Consider the following 20,931-nt stretch of genomic DNA (forward strand, 5'->3'; position numbering starts at 1 on the left):
TGCCTGCAGATGCTGGCCCGTGGGATCTCTGAGCCGTGGCGGTGGCCGTTTATCCCCCTCGTTGGGCTGTTGCCTTCAGTTGGGACTTTGGGTGGGACAGGACCTCTAGTCCTGGCCGTAATCAGTTAATTAGCTAGCCCCCAGTAGCTTCTGGGCCTGGGCCTAGCTTCAAGGTCTGAGTACCCCCCTTTGTGCTCCGGTTTCCGAGTCGGTTCCCCGGGTTAGTACCGGCGGGCTACTACACTGTCCCAGTCCACCTCGGTTCCACCGAGCCGTCTTTCTGGCTCCTGCAGATGGAGATCGTCGTCTGCCTCCTAGTCAATGGTACCAGGGCTCCTACCCCGGCACCTGCTCAAATTGGTTTTTCTCCTCTGCTGGAGCTGCACACAGCTCCAGCCCACACACCTCTCCAACTTAAACTCTCCACTCCGACTCCTCTATTTTTCCGCCCCAGGCTATCTAAGACTCCTCGGTGGGCGTCTTCCAACCGCCTGGTTCCGCCCCCTGGTGTGTCCATCAAGCCCTGAGGGGGGTGACTAGGGTTTTAATGTTTGGCTGAATGTTACCTATGAAGGACAGGTGTAATGTGGGGCCCTATTTGTGACTACCTGGCCCGGCCAGGGCGTCACACTCCCCCTTGGTTAACCACAGACCGTCCGCGGGCTGTCCGACCACCACCGGTTTATTTTTCTTTTTGAACTGTAAAAGGTAAAACACATGTACAATTATACTAACATATTTACATTCATGAAGGCTATGTTTCATCCCTGTGACGGGAGGCATATTACTTAAACGTTACAATAAAACATTTTTATTAAACGGGACGGGACGGGACCGGGTCCTTTTCACATTTGCCCACCCAAGCAAACCTAGCCCTGATGCTACCTCTAAAAACCAGGTCAGCACCTCTTTTCCCCAGTCCAGGAAACGGGTTCGGGTCTGGGTGTTGCCCACACGGGACCGGTAATAAGTTCCTTACCCGGCAGTCTCTCTCAGGGGCCCCACGTCCAGGGGACCCCTGACCTGGAGGTTGGTCACCGGTTTCCATGGTGACAGGACCTCGGCCTACTCTGCCGCAGGCCCTTCCTCCAACCAGCCTCTCCGGAGACTGCAGGACGGTGAAAAGGGTGGTCTAGGGCGATTTACAAGGCCCAAACGTTTTTGGGTTGGCCTGCAAGTTCTTGGCCATGTCTTTTTGTATAAACGGGGTACAACTAGAACGGGAAGTCAACAAGGCCCCAACGGGGACGGGCAGGAGGGTAGCCGGGAACCGCTACCACTTAACACTCTGAATCTGGTGAGAATTTCGGTTAATTGCCATTCATTCACACATCTATTTACACAATCAACATACAACACCCCTAGATTGTGGTCTCCCTGTATCTGAGTGGGGGCTAACCGAAGTTAGGGCGTGTGGACCTTCTGACCCCAATACTCTCATGTGGGGCAGGTGGAGGAGAGGGGACGGCAGGTCCCTCTTTCAAGTGTCAGGTATGGCTGGCAGAGACCTGCGGGGCGTGGTGTAGGTGCATCCCTGGGTGCTCGTTCTGGTAGCTCGCTGACGGACCTCTGTGGCTCTGGTTCAGTGGCCGTGGTCTTCCCTTGGTCATGACTGATCAGATACGTTTTCCTATCCTCCCATCCGGTAGGTTGGATGACATAGGGAGTCCTTTCCCATTGATCATCGAGCTTGTGCGTTCTCCTTTTCCGCTTCAGCACCACATCTCCGGGTCAAAAAGGGGCAGCCTGAGCCAGTCTGTTGAAGCGTTGCTCCTGCTTCTCCCGCCTCTGGCGCAGGTTCCTTTCCACATACTCTTGGATCGGTCAGTACTGCTTCTGCCGCTTGACATCCCAATTGGCAGTGGAAGGAAGGGTTTCAGGCACCTCGACGTCCAATTCTAGATCCACCGGCAGCCTTCCCGGCCGGGCTCGCATTAGGTACGCAGGTGTGCACTTGGTGGAGCCGCAGGGGATGTTATTGTTCATGTCCACCAAGTCGGGCAGCTTCTCCGGCCACAAGTTCCGTTCCTCCAGGGGCAGGGTCTTGAGGAAGTTAAGGACCAGATGGTTCATCATCTCACACATCCTGTTAGTTTGGGCATGGTAGGCCGTGGTCCGGATTTTCTTGCACCTGTACAGGTTGCACAACTCCTGAAACACCTCCGCTTTGAAGGCCGGGCCCTGGTCCTTGAGCACTTTCTCCGGATAGCCATGCAAGCAGAAGTACGCCTGAAAGACTCTGGCTGCAATGCAGCCCGTTAAATCCTTGACGGGGACCACCACCAAAAATCTCGAGTAGTGGTCTACGATGGTCAGGGCGTATGTATATCCACTTCGGCTGGGCGTGAGCTTGACATGGTCCAGAGCGACCAAATCCAGCGGCTGGTGCGTGACAATTGGCTGCAGCGGGGCCTTCTGACTGGCTTCGTCCAGTCTTCTCAGCGCACAGGGATCGCACTCTCGGCACCAGGCCTCCATGGACTCCCGCATCCCACTCCAGTAGAAGCGCTCCCTCAGCAGCATCTCCAGCTTCTTCCAGCAGAAGTGCCCTGCGCCGTCATGGTAGGCCTGCAGGACCTTGGGCACACATGCCTGGGGTACCACCAGCTGGAGAACTTTTTCATGTGTTTTCGGGTTAATCAACCCCCTATACAGCTTTCCTTGATACAGGTAGAGGCGGTCTCTCTCTTTCCACAACTGCTGAGCTTCAGAGGGGGCTGTAAGGTCCAGCCTGCGAGCGCCTTGGGCAATCATCATCTTGACGAGCTGGACTGCGGGCTCCAGATCCTAAGCTTCCTGCCACCCCTGGCTGGGTATCGGGTCGAGGTTCGCTTGCTGTTGGCCCACACAGGGTTTTTCGTCCTTTGGCTGCTGAAACACGGGTAGCTCGAATTCCTCCAGCCCGTCTTCCTCTATCCCTTCATCGGGCAAGTGTGGCATTCGAGACAGTGCATCTGCGTTGGTGTTCTTGCGGCCAGTCCTGTACTTGATGGTGAAGTCGTAGTTGGATAGCCGGGCCACCCATCGCTGCTCTAAGGCACCCAGTTTGGTTGTGTCCAAATGTGTCAACGGGTTGTTGTCCGTGTAAGCAGTGAACTTCGCCGACGCTAGGTAATGTTTAAACCTTTCTGTTATCGCCCAGACGAGGGCCAAGAACTCCAGCTTGAAGGAGCTGTAATTCTCGGGATTCCTCTCTGTCGGCCGGAGCTTCCTGCTTGCATAGGCGATCACCTTCTCCCTTCCATCTTGTATCTGGGACAGGACCGCACCTAAGCCCACATTGGTGGCGTCAGTGTAAAGAATGAATGGGAGGCCATAGTCGGGATAAGCCAAGATTTCTTCCCCTGTCAGGGCCGCCTTCAGCTGCTGGAAGGACTCCTCATGCTTCTCACCCCAGACAAACAGGGGTCCGGGAGCTCTGCCATTCTTGGTCTGTCCCACGAGGAGGTCTTGCATGGGCGCGGCCATCTTCGTGTATCTCTTGATAAATCGACGGTAGTAGCCCACCAGGCCCAGGAACTGCCTCACCCCTTTTACTGTGGTAGGTTGTGGCCAACTCTGGATACCGGCGATTTTCTCAGGATCCGGGGCCAAGCCTTCCGCGCTCACCACATGTCCGAGGTACTGCACTTTGGGTTAAATCAGGTGGCACTTAGAGGGCTTTAATTTCATCCCGTACTTGGAGAGGGCCGCAAACACTTCTGCCAGGTGCTCCAGGTGGGCTTCATACGTCTTGGAATAAACGATCACATCATCCAGATACAGCAGAACAGCCTCAAAGTTGAGATGCCCCAAGCAACATTCCATGAGCCTCTGGAAGGTTCCCGGGCGTTGCACAGCCCAAACGGCATGCTGTTGAACTCGCACAGTCCCATTGGAGTAGCGAATGCAGTCTTCTCGCGGTCTTCTTTTGCAACCGCCGCCTGCCAATAGCCACTAGTAAGGTCAAGGGTAGAGAAATAATTAGCAGTCCTCAGCACAGCCAGTGACTCTTCAATGCGAGGGAGAGGGTATGCGTCTTTATGCGTTATCTGATTAATCTTCCGGTAATCCACACACATTCTCATGATACCATCTTTCTTCCTCAGCAGCACCAACGGAGCTGCCCAGGGACTACAACTATCCCGGATGACCCCTGCCTCTTTCATGTTCCTCAACATATCTTTGGCGCATTGGTAGTGTGCAGGGGGAATCGGTCTATACCTCTCTTTAACGGGTGGATGTGTACCTGTGGGGATATGGTGCTGAAGCCCCTTAATCCACCCAAAGTCTAACGGGTGCTTGCTGAAAACCTGCCCGTACTCCTGCACTACCCGATATACCCCTTCTTTGTGATGCATGGGTGTGGACTCGGTGCCGACATGCAACTCTCAGCACCACTCCTCTAAAGGCCACTTTACACGCTGCGATATCAGTACCGATATCGCTAGCGTGGGTATCCGCCCCCATCGGTTGTGCGACACGGGCAAATCGCTGCCCGTGGCACCCAACATCGTCCGGACCCGTCACACTACTTACCTGCCCTGCGACGTCGCTGTGACTGGCGAACCGGCTCCTTTCTAAGGGAGCGGTCCGTGCGGCGTCACAGCGACGTCACTAAGCGGCCGCCCAATTAAAGCGGAGGGGCGGAGATGAGCGGGACGTTACATCCCGCCCACCTCCTTCCTTCCACATCGCGGGCGGCGGCAGGTAAGGTGAGGTTCCTTGTTCCTGCGGCATCACACGGAGCGATGTGTGCTGCCGCAGGAGTGGCAAACTACATCGTACACGCTGCAGCAGCGATATTTTAGAAGGGACCCCCATGTCACCAATGAGCGTTTTTGAACGTTTTTGCGATGATTCAAAATCGCTCATAGGTGTCACACGCAACGACATCGCTAATGCGGCCGGATGTGTGTCACAAATTCCGTGACCCCAACGACATCCCATTAGCGATGTCGTAGCGTGTAAAGCGGCCTTTACTGTTTGGGTGTAGGGTCGCTGCCTGAATGTGATGTGGTGATCGTGGAGGTTGTTTCATGGATAGCGTGTGCATCTACAGTGAACAACTTGGCTACGGTGGCGTAGCGGGGTAGCCTGACCTCTTCCTCTCCGCAGTTCATCACTTTCACGGGCACTCTCCCCTTCTTGACATTAATCACCCCTCTGGCTGCCATTACTGTAGGCCAATGCTCCGAAGGCAAGGGCTCTACCACTGCCGGGTAATCCTGTCCCTGGGAACCTAACACTGCCCGGCACCAAATCATCATTTCACTCCGCGGCTGCACCACCAAAGGCGCTGCGTCCATCACTCGCACACCACCGATCTCTCCACCTGTCATGTTCACCTGTTGCCACTGCAGGAGGGCCCGGATTTCGCGTTGCAGAGCCCTCTGCCGGCCCCCTCCCGCAGTGGCAGACAATCGTTGCAACAGGCTCAACACTTCCCCCATGCAGTTCTCAATCACGTTGGTCCCTAGGACCACTTTTGGGTTACGGTCACTGGAATCATTCTGCACCACAATCATTCTCTGACGTTTCAGCACTAGTCGCCCTACGGTCAAAGTCACTTCCTTGAACCCCACTTGGGTCATAGGAAGTACATTGGCCGCAATGATGGTTAAACTATCGTCCGGAGGGGCAAGTCACCATCAGACCAATACCGTTGGTACAACGTATAGGGCATAGTCGTTACCTGCGATCCGGTGTCGAGAAGGGCCATAGTCGGGATACCGTCCACCACCAGGGAGATGATGGGGCGACCTCCAATGTACCGGTCCCAGCAATCACCTGGGCCTTGAGGATCTACTCCTAAGGATTGGCCCTTGGCCTCAGGGGTTGCTCGTTTAACGGACACTGTCTGGAGTAGTGCCCGATCTTGTTACATTTGTAGCAGACAGGTGGTCCATACTGGGTGTCGTTGTTCCTTCTCCGCTGCATCCAGGGGACGTCCTCCGGGCTGTCGGCGAGCTGTATCTTCTCCGCTAGCTTGACTTTCGTCGGTAGCTGCAGGGCGGTGAGGATCCTGGTGATGTCATCATTCAGGCGCTGAACTTGCGACAACAGATCTTCCGGAGCTCCGATGGCTGCGGTAGGGGCCGGTAGGGCCAAGAGGGGGGCCGCTACTGAGACGGCAGCGGTGTCAGCCGGCCAAGGTGACGGGTCGGGAGCACCAGCATCCAGCGCCTGGAAGGCTTTGATGGCCCGGTCTTTTAGAACCGCAAAGTTCAGGTCGGTGTGCTCCAGCGACCACAGCCGCAGTTGTTTGCGATCTTCGGCGGACCCCAGCCCCTGCAGGAATTGCTCTACCAGCATCTTGTTACTGTCAGTCTCATTGATGGGGTCCACCCGCCTCAGCGTACGCAAGGCCGTCTGTAGCCGCAAGGCGTACTGTCCTGCGGCCGCTGCCGACAATTGTAAAACTGCATCCGCAACTCCGCTTCTGTGCGGCTTTCAAAAGCGATCTAGAGCTTGTCAAAAATGGCGGTCACCGAGGCCCGGTCTGCGTCTGCCCAAGTCTCCACCTCCTGCTCGGCGGCGCCGGTCAGCTGCCCTTGGACTACCGCTGCACGCTGTTTGCCGGTCATGGCGTACAAATCGAGGATCGTGCATATTTTCTTCCGGAACACCTGCAAGGCATCAGGTTTCCCATCGTACTGGGGTAGCCAGGCAGCACCGGGCACGTAGGGCAAGGAGATTGGCATTACTTGATCCGGACGTTCAGTGGGTGGCTCGAGCATCTCCGGACCCGGGGGTCTCGCGGTCACTTCAACTAAAAGGGGGGTTGTGGTTTGGGGACACAGATGTACGGCCGGAGCCGTGTTAAGTTCGTGACGCCACCCACGGGATGTGGTGAAGGTGGACACCACCGCTGCAGTTATGGGGCACACGGGGGAGATGTTGCGCAGCAAGTTGTTAACCCCTCCGTGGGCAGGGATGGTGGCCCCCGGGACCCATTGGGGGTGTTTGGCGGTGCAGGGAGATGGGCGACCGGAGGATGCTGATGTACTCACTATTAGTAAACACACGAGTCTCTGGTAAACCAAGGTGATGGTGGTCGGTGCACGCAGCCGGCTGTGGTCTGGTCCCCCACCCAGCTGGTGGTCTCTGTCTTTCTCCCGCACCTGCGTTGGATGGTGGACTGCCTGTGCTTGTAACTTCAGGAGTCCGCTCCCGGCTTGTTGTTGCCTAAGGAGCCCTTTGCCCGCAGACGCTGGCCCGTGGGATCTCTGAGCCGTGGCGGTGGCCGTTTATCCCCCTCGTTGGGCTGTTGCCTTCAGTCGGGACTTTGGGTGGGACAGGACCTCTAGTCGTGGCCGCAATCAGTTAATTAGCTAGCCCCCAGTAGCTTCTGAACCTAGCTTCATGGTCTGAGTACCCCCCTTTGTGCTCCGGTTTCCGAGTCGGTTCCCCGGGTCGGTACCAGTAGGCAACTACCCTGTCCCGGTCCACCTCGGTTCCACTGAGCCGTCTTCCTGGCTCCTGCAGACGGAGACCGCCATCTGCCTCCTAGCCAAAGGTACCAGGGCTCCTACCCCGCCACCTGCTCAAATTGGTTTCTCTCCTCTGCTGGAGCTGCACACAGCTCCAGCCCACACACCTCTCCAACTTAAACTCTCCACTCCGACTCCTCTACTTTCCCGCCCCAGGCTATCTGAGACTCCTCGGTGGGAGTCTTCCAACCAGCTGGTTCCGCCCACTGGTGTGTCCATCAAACCCTGAGGGGGATGACTAGGGTTTTAATGTTTGGCTGAATGTTACCTATGAGGGACAGGTGTAATGCGGGGCCCTATTTCTGACTACCTGGCCCGGCCAGGGCATCACAAGATCATCCTGTCATTGTTATTCTTGTCGGCGTGTGGATCACTAAGTGTAGATCTATAAGTGTGCAGATAATGAATTAGGCCGAAAGGGACCGGAAGTTAACTGGATACATAGTCACTTTAAACAATGTTTGTGTGTCTTGTACTTACCCATCTGATCCCTACACCCAGTAAGGAATTATTCATCTCTCACTCCATTCTCCCCACCCATCTCACCCTCTCTTTAAATCTGTTCCTCCACATAACACCCTTTGTGTCCAGAAATACACGACCACCTCATGGCCTCTCCTGCTCCCACTTACTAACAATCTCTCTGCTTCTCCTCACTGCTGGGGATATCTCTCCAACCTCCTGATCCTCCTCACCACATCCCCATTGTCACATCTAACTGGCATCCACAATCTAATACAAATTTCCGCAACCCTTCTAACCTTATACCCATTCACCCAGCCCCCGCCCCCCTAGTTCTACTAACAGGAGCCCTATGGAACGCTCACTCTGTCTGCAATTAACTGTCCTACATCCATGATCTTTTCATCACTAATAAACTTTCCTTCCTTACCATCACAGAAACTTGGCTCACCCCCTCTGACACAGCCTCTCATACTGCACTTTCTTATGGTGGTCTCTAACTCTCTCACACCCCCCGCCCCAGTAACAAGCATGGTGGAGGAGTTGGTTTGCTCCTGACCAACCAATGCTCCTTTACACCAATTCCACTACCACCCTCTGTTACTCTCCAATCGTTTGAGGTGCACTCTGTACGCAACTACGCCCCTTCCAACCTCCAACTGGCTGTTATTTATCACCCCCAGGGCCAGCCACTGCCTTTTTTGACCATTTCACCACCTGGCTACTACATTTCCTTTCCACCGACATCCCCACCATCATCATGGGTGACTTTAACATCCCCATTGACACTACTCACTCATCTGTCTCTAAACTTCTAATACTCGCTTCCTCCTTCGGCCTCACCCAATGGTCCTCTGCAGCTACTCACAAAGAGGGCCACACACTGGACCTCATCTTCACTCGTCTCTGTTCCCTATCTAACCTCTCTAATGCGCCTCTCCCCCTTTCTGACCACAACCTACTCACATTCTCTTCCCTCTCTTCTTCAAGTACACAACCCCCCCTCCACAAACTTTCACACCCTTGCAGAAATCTCAATCACCTTGATTTACACTCACTTTCATAGTCTCTTTTCCCTCTTGCAGACATTGCTTCTTCACACGATGCAGATGCTGCTGCCACTTTATACAACACCACCATCTCTGCAGCTCTCGCATCAGCTGCCCCCTCACACACACCAAAACCCGCACAATCAACAGGCAACCCTGGCACACAAGTCAGACTAAAGAATTTAGACGGGCTTCCAGAATCGCTGAGCGCAGTTGGAAGAGGTCTCATTCCACTCAGCACTTCGTCACATACAAACAGACCCTCACCACTTTCAAGTCTGCACTCACTGCTGCAAAACAAACCTACTTCTCATCTCTCATATCTTCTCTATCTCACAACCCTAAACAGCTATTCAACACTTTCTACTCTATCCTCCGTCCCCTGGCACCACCTCCCTCTCCTCTCATCTCAGCTGAAGACTTAAGGCCACTTTACACACAGAGATAAATCTGCGGCAGATCTGTGGTTGCAGTGAAATTGTGGAAATCAGTGCCAGGTTTGTGGCTGTGTACAAATTGAACAATATGTTCATGATTTCACTGCAACCACAGATCTGCCAAAGATTTATCTCTGTGTGTAAAGTGGCCTTTAGCCTCTTTCTTCAAGCAGATTGACAACATCAGAGCAAGATTTGGCCCACAATCACCACAACCACTCCTCACAACTACTCAGCCTTCTTCCTCCAAAGCCAGCTTCTCCACCATGACAGAAGATCACCTTTCCACTCTACTCTCAAGATCACATCTTACAACCTGCCCGCTTGATCCACTCCCATCCCACCTCATCCCCAATCTCACCACAGTCTTCATCCCGACCCTAACCCATCTCTTTAACCTATCACTAACAACCTAACAACTGGTGTATTCCCTTCATGCTTTAAACATGCCTCCGTCACATCCATCTTCAAAAAGCCCTACCTTGACCCTTCCTCTGTCTCAAACTATCGCCCCATATCACTTCTCCCCTATGCCTACAAATTACTGGAACAGCATGTCCATCTTGAACTGTCCTCTCACCTTTCTTCCTGCTCTTTCTTTGACCGGTTACAATCTGGCTTCCGACCCCACCATTCCACTGAAACTGCCCTAACCAAAGTCACTAAAGACCTACTAACTGCCAAAGCCAAGCAACACTACTCTGTCCTCCTCCTCCTGGACTTGTACTCTACCTTTGACACAATAGACCATTCCCTAATACTAGAATTCTCTTGTCTCTGGGCATCACAGACTTGGCGCTATCTTGGATCTCCTCATACTTAACCAACCGAACTTTCAGCATCTCCCACTCTCACACCACTTCCTCAACTTGCCCCCTATCTGTCGGTGTCCCCCAAGTTTCAGTTCTTGTATCCCTGCTGTTCTCCATCTATACCTTCGGCCTGAGACAGCTCATAGAGTCCCATGGCTTTCAGTATCATCTCTATGCTTATGATACGCAGATCTAAGTTTCTGGACCTGACATCACCTCCCTACTAACCAGAATCCCACAATGTCTGTCTGCTATTTCATCCTTTTCTCTGCTCAATTCCTAAAACGGAACATGGACAAAACAGAATTTATTGTCTTTCCTCCTCCTCACTCAACCCCCCCACCTGACATACAGTTAGGTCCAGAAATATTTGGACAGTGACACAATTTTCGCGAGTTGGGCTCTGCATGCCACCACATTGGATTTGAAATGAAACCTCTACAACAGAATTCAAGTGCAGATTGTAACGTTTAATTTGAAGGTTTGAACAAAAATATCTGATAGAAATTGTAGGAATTGTACACATTTCTTTACAAACACTCCACATTTTAGGAGGTCAAAAGTAATTGGACAAATAAACCAAACCCAAACAAAATATTTTTATTTTCAATATTTTGTTGCGAATCCTTTGGAGGCAATCACTGCCTTAAGTCTGGAACCCATGGACAACAGCCGCAGCCTTCAGGTCTTGCTTGTTTGTGGGTCTTTCCGTCTTAAGTCTGGATTTGAGCAAGTGAAATGCATGCTCAATTGGGTTAAGATCTGGTGATTGACTTGGCCATTGCAGAATGTTCCACTTTTTTGCACTCATGAATTCCTGGGTAGCTTTGGCTGTATGCTTGGGGTCATTGTCCATCTGTACTATGAAGCGCCGTCCGATCAACTTTGCGGCATTTGGCTGAATCTGGGCTGAAAGTATATCCCGGTACACTTCAGAATTCATCCGGATACTCTTGTCTGCTGTTATGTCATCAATAAACACAAGTGACCCAGTGCCATTGAAAGCCATGCATGCCCATGCCATCACGTTGCCTCCACCATGTTTTACAGAGGATGTGGTGTGCCTTGGATCATGTGCCGTTCCCTTTCTTCTCCAAACTTTATTCTTCCCATCATTCTGGTACAGGTTGATCTTTGTCTCATCTGTCCATAGAATACTTTCCCAGAACTGAGCTGGCTTCATGAGGTGTTTTTCAGCAAATTTAACTCTGGCCTGTCTATTTTTGGAATTGATGAATGGTTTGCATCTAGATGTGAACCCTTTGTATTTACTTTCATGGAGTCTTCTCTTTACTGTTGACTTAGAGACAGATACACCTACTTCACTGAGAGTGTTCTGGACTTCAGTTGATGTTGTGAACGGGTTCTTCTTCACCAAAGAAAGTATGCGGCGATCATCCACCACTGTTGTCATCCGTGGACGCCCAGGCCTTTTTGAGTTCCCAAGCTCACCAGTCAATTCCTTTTTTCTCAGAATGTACCCGACTGTTGATTTTGCTACTCCAAGCATGTCTGCTATCTCTCTGATGGATTTTTTCTTTTTTTTTCAGCCTCAGGATGTTCTGCTTCACCTCAATTGAGAGTTCCTTAAACCGCATGTTGTCTGGTCACAGCAACAGCTTCCAAATGCAAAACCACACACCTGTAATCAACCCCAGACCTTTTAACTACTTCATTGATTACAGGTTAATGAGGGAGACGCCTTCAGAGTTAATTGCAGCCCTTAGAGTCCCTTGTCCAATTACTTTTGAATTTACTTGAAAAAGAGGAGGCTATGCATTACAGAGCTATGATTCCTAAACCCTTTCTCCGATTTGGATGTGAAAACTCTCATATTGCAGCTGGGAGTGTGCACTTTCAGCCCATATTATATATATAATTGTATTTCTGAACATGTTTTTGTAAACAGCTAAAATAACAAAACTTGTGTCACTGTCCAAATATTTCTGGCCCTGACTGTATCTATCATTGTCAATGGCTGCTCACTTTCCCCAGTGCCACGTGCTCGCTGCCTGGGAGTAATCCTAGACTCTGATCTATCTTTCAAGCCACGCATCCAAGCCCTCTTCACCTCCTGCCGCCTCTAACTCAAAAATATTTCCTGGATTCGTACATTCCTTTCCCAAGAAGCTGCAAAAACCCTAGTACATGCCCTTATTATCTCCCGCCTGGATTATTGCAACCTCCTGCTCTGTGGCCTCCCTTGTAACAGTCTCACAGCCCTACAATCTATTCTAAACTATGCTGCCCGGCTAATCCACCTGTCCCGCCGCTACTCCCAGACCTCTCCTCTCTGCCAATCCCTTCACTGGCTTCCCATTGCCAAACTACTACAGTTCAAAACCCTAACCATATAAATTTAAAGTTTACCACACTCTCCAGGAATTTCATGCAATGGTGTAAGTTTATTTACATGAACAGATAGTGGACAGTTGAAGGCATAGGAAATAGCGACATAAGGACGTTTCGACCTGTTCTGTCTTTTTCAAAACGTCGCTCTATTATGTTGTGGCAGGGGCGCTCCCGCACCTGAGTCCCAGCTGATCTGTCAGTGAAAAAGACTTACCAGGTCGAAATGGCCTTATGTTGCTATTTCCTATGCCTTCAATTGTCCACCATCTGTCCATGTAAATAAACTTACACCATTGCATGAAATTCCTGGAGAGTGCGGTGAGCTTTATATTTATATACTACGATGGATCTCACAATCCGTCTACCAGCACCTAACAACATATCTGGCTGTGTGCACACTAATCATTCCTAACAAAACACTAACTATGACATACAAAGCCATCGACAACCTGTCTCCTCCCTACATCTGTGACCTAGTCTCCTAGTACTTACCTGCACGTAACCGTTAATCCTCACAAGATCTCCTTCTCTACTCCCCTCTCATCTCTTCTTCCCACCATCGCATCCAAGATTTCTCCCGTGCCTCCCCCATACTCTGGAATGCTCTGCCACAACATATCAGACTCTCAGCTACCTTGACAAGCTTCAAAAGGAACCTGAAGACCCACCTCTTCCGACAAGGCTACAACCTGTCGTTACCCCTCAGTCTGATATAGCGCCGCACAACAAGCTCTACCCTAACCTACTATATCCTCACCTATCCCATGTAGACTGTGAGCCCTCTTGGGCAGGGACCGCTATCCTCCTGTACCAGTCTGTGCCTTGTATTGTTTATGATTATTAGTACTTGCCCCTTTCACATGTAAAGCGCCATGGAATAGATGGCGCTATAATAATAAATAATAATAATAATCCTGTGACCAGGGCTGTATTTTGCCTTCGTGCTGCCCTAGGCACTTTAAGTGGTCGCGCCCCTTATTGACAACGTAAAACTGAGTTTTCGCACACGACATCTGTTTAAGGCAGATCTACTCTGTAAAACACTTGAAAAAGTATCAATGAGAAACGAAGGGCACTAACCCCCCCCAATGGGAATCACCACAGGCACATCAAAACATAGCATGAGTATAAAATATTCCCACCGTCCCCACTTATATACTGTGACTGTCACACTGCCCCTAATAAACTACACACTGCCCTCCCTTATTAAATTATACCCACCACACCTTCCTCAATTATGAAATATGATCTGCACATTGTCCTCACATCATGCTGCCCCCCTCCTCACAGTGTCCCATGCATGCTGTTCCCTCCTCACAATGTCCCATGCATGCTGCTCCCTCCTCACAATGTCCCATGCATGCTGCCCCCTCCTCACAATGTCCCATGCATGCTTCCCCCTCCTGACAGTGTCCCATGCATGCTGCCCCCTCCTCACAATGTCCCATGCATGCTGCCCCCTCCTGACAGTGTCCCATGCATGCTGCCCCCTCCTCAGTGTCCCATGCATGCTGTTCCCTCCTCACAGTGTCCCATGCATGCTGCCCCCTCCTCACAATGTCCCATGCATGCTGCCCCCTCCTCACAATGTCCCATGCATGCTGCTCCCTCCTCACAGTGTCCCATGCATGCTGCCCCCTCCTGACAATGTCCCATGCATGCTGCTCCCTCCTCACAGTGTCCCATGCATGCTGCCCCCTCCTGACAGTGTCCCATGCATGCTGCCCCCTCCTGACAGTGTCCCATGCATGCTGCCCCCTCCTGACAGTGTCCCATGCATTCTGCCCCCTCCTGACAGTGTCCCATGCATGCTGTCCCCTCCTCACAATGTCCCATGCATGCTGCCCCCTCCTCAGTGTCCCGTGCATGCTGCCCCTCTCCATGAGCTCCTAATGCTGCCTTCCTCTTTTCCATAATGACACCTCCATGCTGCCCCATTCATCCTAAGACCACCACACTAACGCTTATGCTGAGACCCCCCCACACACACACTACCCCACTCTTGATATTGACTCCCCTACATTGTTCCACTCCATACTGAGCCTAGACATGCTGCTCCTTCTCCATAATGAGCTCCCAATGCTGGCCCCCTCTTATTCTGAGTCCTTACACTCCCCCCCATCGATATTGTCATTGCTCTATCCCTCAACCCTTGTCCTCTGTCTCTAGCATTGGCCCCTCTCTCCCATTCCCCCAGCAGCAGCCGCTCTCTCCCGCCTTCACCAGCAGCCTCTCCCCCAGCATCAGCCTCTCTCTCCCCAGCCTCCCCCAGCATCAGCCTCTCTCCCCCCAGCCTCCCCCAGCTTCAGCCTCTCCCCCCCAGCATCAGCCTCTCTCCTCCCAGCCTCCCCCAGCATGAGCCTCCTCCAGCATCAGCCTCTCTTCTCCCAGTCTCCCCCAGCATGAGCCTCCTCCAGCATCAGCCTCTCTCCTCCCAGCCTCCCCCAGCATGAGCCTCCTCCAGCATCAGCCTCTCTCCTCCCAGCCTCCCCCAGCATCAGCCTCCTCCAGCATCAGCCTCTCTCCTCCCAGCCTCCCCCAGCATCAGCCTCCTCCAGCATCAGCCTCTCTCCTCCCAGCCTCCCCCAGCATCAGCCTCCTCCAGCATCAGCCTCTCTCCTCCCAGCCTCCCCCAGCATCAGCCTCCTCCAGCATCAGCCTCTCTCCTCCCAGCCTCCCCCAGCATCAGCCTCCTCCAGCATCAGCCTCTCTCCTCCCAGCCTCCCCCAGCATCAGCCTCCTCCAGCATCAGCCTCTCTCCTCCCAGCCTCCCCCAGCATCAGCCTCCTCCAGCATCAGCCTCTCTCCTCCCAGCCTCCCCCAGCATCAGCCTCCCTGCGCCCAGCTTCCCCCAGCATCAGCCTCCCACCTCCCAGCATCAGCCTCCCTCCTCCCAGCCTCCCCCAGCATCAGCCTCCCTCCTCCAAGCCTCACCTTCCCCCTCCCAGCCTCAGCCTCCCTCCTCCCAGCCGCCCCAGCATCAGCCTCCCTCCTCCCAGCCTCCCCCAGCCTCAGCCTCCCTCCTCCCAGCCTCCCCCAGCCTCAGCCTCCCTCCTCCCAGCTTCCCCCAGCCTCAGCCTCCCTCCTCCCAGCCTCCCCCAGCTTCAGCCTCCCTCCTCCCAGCCTACCCTAGCCTCAGCCTCCCTCCTCCCAGCCTCCCCCAGCTTCAGCCTCCCTCCTCCCAGCCTCCCCTAGCCTCAGCCTCCCTCCTCCCAACCATCAGCCTCCCTCCTCCCAGCCTCCCCCAGCATCAGCCTCCCTCCTCCCAGCCTCCCCCAGCATCTGCCTCCCTCCTCCCAGCCTCCCCCAGCATCAGCCTTCCTCCTCCCAGCCTCCCCCAGCATCAGCCTCCCTCCTCCAAGCCTCACCTTCCCCCTCCCAGCATCAGCCTCTCTCCTCCCAGCCTCCCTCCTCCCAGCCTCCCCCAGCCTCAGCCTCCCTCCTCCCAGCCTCCCCCAGCTTCAGCCTCCCTCCTCCCAGCCTCCCCCAGCCTCCCTCCTCCCAAGCATCAGCCTCCCTCCTCCCAGCCTCCCCCAGCATCAGCCTCCCTCCTCCCAGCATCAGCCTCCCTCCTCCCAGCCTCCCCCAGCATCAGCCTCCCTCCTCCCAGCCTCCCCCAGCCTCAGCCTCCCTCCTCCCAACCATCAGCCTCCCTCCTCCCAGCCCCCCCCCCAGCATCAGCCTCCCTCCTCCCAGCATCAGCCTCCCTCCTCCCAGCCTCCCCCAGCATCAGCCTCCCTCCTCCCAGCCTCCCCCAGCATCAGCCTTCCTCCTCCCAGCCTCCCCCAGCATCAGCCTCCCTCAGCATCAGCCTCCCTCCTCCAAGCCTCCCTCAGCATCAGCTTCCCTCCTCCAAGCCTCACCCTCCCAGCATCAGCCTCCCTCCTCCCAGCCTCCCTCAGCATCAGCCTCCCTCCTCCAAGCCTCACCTTCCCCCTCCCAGCCTCCCCCAGCATCAGCCTCTCTCCTCCCAGCCTCCCCCAGCATCAGCCTCCCCCAGCCTCAGCCTCCCTCCTCCCAGCCTCCCCCAGCCTCAGCCTCCCTCTTCCCTCAGCCTCCCTCCTCCAAGTCTCCCTCAGCATCAGCTTCCCTCCTCCAAGCCTCCCCCTCCCCCTCCCAGCCTCCCTCAGCATCAGCCTCCCTCAGCATCAGCCTCCCCCTCCCAGACTCCCCCAGAATCAGCCTCTCTTCTCCCAGCCTCCCCCCCAGCTTCAGCCTCTCTCTCCCCCCAGCCTCAGCCTCTCTCTCCCCCCAGCCTCCCCCCCAGCCTCAGCCTCTGTCCCCCCAGCCTCAGCCTCTCTTCCCAGCCTCAGCCTCTCTCTCTTCCCAGCCTCCCCCCAGCCTAAGCCTCTCTGTCTTCCCAGCCTCAGCCTCTCTCTCTCTTCCCAGACTCCCCCCAGCCTCAGCCTCTTTCTCTTCCCAGCCTCTCTCTCTTCCCAGCCTCCCCCCAGCCTCAGCCTCTCTCTCTTCCCAGCCTCCCCCCAGTCTCAGTCTCTCTCTCTTCCCAGCCTCAGCCTCTCTCTCTCTTCCCAGCCTCCCCTCAGCCTCTCTCTTCCCAGCCTCTCTCTTCCCAGCCTCTCTCTCTTCCCAGCCTCCCCCCAGCCTCTCTCTCTTCCCAGCCTCCCCCCAGCCTCTCTCTCTTCCCAGCCTCCCCCCAGCCTCTCTCTCTTCCCAGCCTCCCCCCAGCCTCTCTCTCTTCCCAGCCTCAGCCTCTCTCCCCCCAGCCTCCCCCTCTCTCCCCCCAGCCTCCCCTTGCATGATTACAGTGGACAAAAAGAGGCACCGCAATTTGCAACGATCATCAACTAACCTGTAAGGTGCCCATACATTCTAGGCTCTGCCTTACCTGCTCCGGTGCCCTCCGCCCTGCTCTGGCTGGCTCCTCTTCTGGATTTCTCCAGCTGCAGACGCGTCCTCCTCCGCGGCGTGTGTCATCTGCAGCATTGGACGCTGCAGCACGGGGCAGTGAGCTGATTGTCGCGCCCGCGCGCCTCTGACCACGGAAGTGCAGGCCATGGAACTTCCGGGGTTAGTCAGCTCACTATGCCTGGCGCCCGCCATGTATTTAAATAGACAGCAGAAGTGCGCCTCTCCTCCCTCCCAACCCCCCCCCCCCCCGGAACACAGCCGAGTGTAACGGAGGGAGGGACGGGGGGCGGGGATGTAGAACAAAAAAAAAAAAAAATTATATATATATATATATATATATATATATATTTTTTTTTTTTTCTTTTTTGCTGCAAGAAAGTGCCGCCCCCCGCAACGTGCCACCCTAGGCACGGGACCACGGGTGCCTAGTGGCAAATACGGCCCTGCCTGTGACGCTGCATATTCATTAGCATGATAGCACGCCCACAGGGGCGTACTAACATGGTAATGGGAGCGACTGGCAAGGGGAGCTAACGTCCAGGAGGATAGTGCCTTTGCTCATTAGCATACGGTAAACGATCTTTAGAAATACTTTTTTAAAGATCTCTTTATCTCTGCTAGTGTATACAGGGACTGTTAGGCAGGAATTACAATATACACCAAGAACTGCTCGTGGTTCTGGGTGCATATTGGATCAGGCAGGTTCTCTTTAAACAATCAACCTTAGAAAACAACTGATGGGTTCCCTAAGAGAGTGGGGTGCCTGAGAAATTGCGCAGTTTAACTCCTCCCAACGCTGACCCTGACTGTAACTAGGGCTTATATTTGGAGTAGGGCTTATATTTCAAGCATTCTCCAAAAATTCCATAAAATCATACTAGGTCTTATTTTTGGTGTAGGTTGTCTTTTCGGGGAAACAGGGTATTCATCAACCCTCTGTAGGTCTTTGAGCTGCCTTCATAACGACATAGAGAAGACATTAGAAACAAACAGCAGAAGAAGCAGCTCAAAAACCCCCAGAGCAGAAAGTCTAAAAATGTACTGCTCAATAAAATAAAGGGAACACTTAAACAACAATATGGTATTTTAGTGTTCCCTTTATTTTTTTGAGCAGTATATAAACACAAAATTAGTGCAGAAAGTACATGAGTAGACATCTCTTACAGGAAAGAACTGGAGGAAACACATCCTGAGGAACATCGGGATCTTCTTGTCTACAGTCCTGTGGGAGAAGAGGACGGGGACATCTCTCTGGTGTTGTCCTCTTACTGGATAGACCTGGAGGAGACACATACAGGGACTGAATTCATTCCTTACATACAGATAATTATAGGCCGTGTGTATTTAGTCCTGTCTATTACCTGGTGATGTGAGGGGCTGGGGAACCTCCATCATGACGTCCTTGTACAGATCTTTGTGTCTTTCTAAATACTCCCACTCCTCCATGGAGAAATAGACGGTGACGTCCTGACACCTTATAGGAACCTGACACATACAATGATACCAGAAAAAGAATCCGGCACTCACAATGGATTGTGCAAAAAGAAGAAACACTTTATTCAGTAATTCTTTTGTGTGAAAAATATAAATGACGTTTCGGTCACACTTTGACCTTCATCCGATTAAATTTCACACTAAACAGAAAATACAAAGAGAATGTGCTATAATGTACATAATAACAAACAATATCCAGATTTGTACAGAATATAACGCATAAATACAAATTTAAATCGTAACTACAGGAAGGACCAGTGTATCAGGAGAGCAATACACATAACATCAAAAAACAATATTAATTAGATAATCCTATGGGAATATCTATCACTTTAAATCGAATAGATAGTTTATAACAAGCATCATTGTAGTAGGTGCATGATAAAGGCAGAGATCAGCCACAGATAGCAGGTCTGTAAAACAGAGAAAAACAATCAGGTATATAAATAAAGCAAAGCTTCTTACCAGTAAATCAAAGAGCCACAGGAGAATGAGCGCTGATGTGTACTGCGTCTATCACGCCAGGGAAATGCGCTAACATGTGTCATAAAGAGAGGGTTTTTAAAGGTCCCGGGACGTAACATCACTTCCTGTTTTACGAAACAGGAAGTGATGTATATGGATGGCAAAAGGTTGGCAACACGTTCCAGGAAGGAAAGCCAGCATCATCACAGGGCTGAGATTTTTTCTTGTTCCACTGGTGAAACATCTGATATTATTGGACGGACCACTGTTTCAGGGGATTTTTTACACATTCCCTCCCAAGAGTTCAAGACTAGAGATTTCAAAAAGGAGTCCCGACACCTCCTTAATCTGGAATTACATTGTGCTACCATTACTGAATATCTTCGCGTCAAGAGAATCCCAAGAGGACTTCGAGTCAATTTAAGACCCACCATTTTTAGTGATAACAAGGAGTTTTGCACAGTCTTTGAACAGATATTAAATAAATGTTCATTGGATTTGATGATCCTGACTATCTACCATAGGATTATCTAATTAATATTGTTTTTTGATGTTATGTGTATTGCTCTCCTGATACACTGGTCCTTCCTGTAGTTACGATTTAAATTTGTATTTATGCGTTATATTCTGTACAAATCTGGATATTGTTTGTTATTATGTACATTATAGCACATTCTCTTTGTATTTTCTGTTTAGTGTGAAATTTAATCGGATGAAGGTCAAAGTGTGACCGAAACGTCATTTATATTTTTCACACAAAAGAATTACTGAATAAAGTGTTTCTTCTTTTTGCACAATCCATTGTGAGTGCCGGATTCTTTTTCTGATATATAAGGGTTTGGACCCTATCCTAGCACCTCCTTGTCTAACAGAGTGCCATACTTCTTTTTTGAATACATACAATGATACCGTCACCCCCGATCCCTTCATAGCGTTACTGTATAATGTCCCAGCATTCCCAGCAGTGTCACCTCTCCAGTCAGCAGCTCAATCATCTTGTAGGTGAGTTCTAGGATCTTCTGGTCATTGATGTCCTCATGTATCGGGGGGTGAGGTGCAGGCCCCGTGATTGGGCTCAGGGGTCTTCCCCATCCCTCAGACACAGGGGCCTGACAGCGCTCACTAGAGGTCTTCTTCACTACTGTGTAATCCTGGTTATGGAGAGACATAGTAAGAAATCTCACTCCAGACATTTCCAGAGTCCTCACCTCTCCAGTTCTGTCCATCTGTTATTCCCATAGATAAGAATGATGTAATGTGACGTCATCAGAATCTCTCACCTCTCCAGTAAGCCGGAAGAGGATCTCTAGGGTGAGGTGTAATATCCTCTCCGCCATCTTGTCCCTGTCCATATCCATCCTTCACGGGGCAATCAGGAGAATTCTCTTCTATAGAGCGATTGTTCTCCCCCAGCATCTAATGTGTATGGAGCCTGAGCCCAGTAATGGGGAATCTCCACACACCTCCACCTGCAGAGCCGCACACTAGATATATCGCTGCTCTGTGCTTCCAGGACCTG

General features: G+C 52.3%; 1 protein-coding gene across 1 annotated transcript in view; it reads right to left on the reverse strand.

Annotated features, from left to right (window-relative positions):
* Positions 1–20,931, reverse strand: part of LOC142313030 (uncharacterized) — a 248,965-nt gene that overhangs the window by 131,809 nt on the left and 96,225 nt on the right.

Source organism: Anomaloglossus baeobatrachus, chromosome 5 (genome assembly GCF_048569485.1).
Source record: "Anomaloglossus baeobatrachus isolate aAnoBae1 chromosome 5, aAnoBae1.hap1, whole genome shotgun sequence".
In the NCBI taxonomy this organism is placed as follows: Eukaryota; Metazoa; Chordata; class Amphibia; order Anura; family Aromobatidae; genus Anomaloglossus; species Anomaloglossus baeobatrachus.